This window comes from Capsicum annuum, unplaced genomic scaffold (genome assembly GCF_002878395.1).
Source record: "Capsicum annuum cultivar UCD-10X-F1 unplaced genomic scaffold, UCD10Xv1.1 ctg72123, whole genome shotgun sequence".
Lineage (NCBI taxonomy): Eukaryota > Viridiplantae > Streptophyta > Magnoliopsida > Solanales > Solanaceae > Capsicum > Capsicum annuum.
Window position 1 is genome coordinate 1 of NW_025882008.1, and position 1,596 is coordinate 1,596.

At 34.8% G+C, this 1,596-nt stretch overlaps 1 long non-coding RNA gene across 1 annotated transcript; it reads right to left on the minus strand.

Annotated features, from left to right (window-relative positions):
• Nucleotides 1-1,529, minus strand: LOC124894248. The gene is made up of 3 exons (XR_007051096.1): nucleotides 1,129-1,529; nucleotides 161-247; nucleotides 1-17 (listed from the first exon to the last, which is right to left on the minus strand). It is a non-coding gene; the product is annotated as an uncharacterized LOC124894248 (long non-coding RNA).
• Between the last annotated feature and the right edge of the window lie 67 nt (nucleotides 1,530-1,596).

Here is a 1,596-nt window from a genome sequence, read left to right on the forward strand (position 1 = left end):
GAGAACTCAAAAGGATCCTGAAATAAGAGCATTGCTACATTTACAATGTTACATGTTGACAACTTGATAGAATATGTGTATACTTGGATGAAGTAAAGAGAAACATAGACATAGGGGAAACTTCTAGCGTGAATTGAAAATTTACATGGCAGAGAACTACCTTCACATCCACAAAAACACGATCCAATACAAGAGCCATGTTATACAGGATGATCTCATCTGCTTTGGGGACTCCACTTTGTAAAACCTTAAACAAAATCAGGAAAAATCAAGAGGCGCACATGACCATAAAAAGTTCCAAATAAACAAAAACGAAATTGTGAAATGATTCCAGATGTCAACAAACTCGGTCTCATTCAAAGAAAAGCACATAAGTATCATGAATAAAGTAAATCCTAACAGATAGACAATATGATAAGTCTAAAAAAAGTAGTCTTCCAAGAATGAAATAAATGAAATTCTCTACAGTTTAGCTGGAAAGAGGAAGTGAGCAGTGGAGTTATTCTTCGATATTTAAATTGAGATATACTCAAGATGTAGGAACAAGAAAGACGTGCGGACAACGCAGGAAAAGACAAACATTCAAATATAAGCAACTTCTCTAGATTTATCTTTGTTAGTGTTTTGCCATCCCAAGATCATATCTTCCATGCTCTAGGAAGAAATGATACTGAATATGTTGAGAGTTAGACTATATTTAGAATCTTAACAAGGGCTTAACCTATTATTGTCAGGTTATTTTCTGAAACTACTTGGCCTCGTACTAGCGGTTTTCAACATAATTGGTTGCAAAAAGTCATGACATACCGCTATTGATACACTACAGAAAGGTTTTGGTGCCTTCATTTTTAACCGTGAACTTATTTTTTCTTACCAACAGCATGTAGTTATATAATACCATCCACTAAAATCCAAATGATCAAACACAATAGAAGAAACAAAATAAATTTAATCATCTTAAATCTATAATATTGTTCTTTAGTAACCTTAAAACACATGTTATACCCCAGAAAGTATGTTCATGCAAGAAGACTTGCATATGAGCAAACTCATCGAAGTGAATAAAGCACCCATGACCCAGCACCTAAAAAGTACATCTATTCACAAGTCCGAAGAAAGTTATTTTACTGCATTCCGATAGTTCTGATACAGCTCCTCCATTCCTTCAGCAATATTAAGTGGCAGTTTTTCATCTTCCACAGCCTTTCGAACAGCAGATAACAAGTCTGCACACGAAATAGAACAGTCAATGCAGGGGGGGGGACAGAAAAAGGTTCAATCAAAACAATTAGAAAAGATCTACCAAAATAATGTATCTGCACAAGGACAAAGGAATCGTACGCTGAGCAATACGTTTAAATTTAGCAAACAAAAAAAATTAAGACATTAAAAGATGGCAAGGCAACTAGATAAGCATCAGAAGCAAAGGTCTTACACTTGCAACTGCCAAAATCATCCTAATAGGTTTCTAAATCCTTCTAAGGCGAAGTTTTCTAGAATTTTGCAGCAATTCTGCCATTTGTACAATTATTTTTTTTGAAGCTGGTAGCTGTGTATATTCGATGAGAACAGATCACTACTAGAGTCAAACTGAAA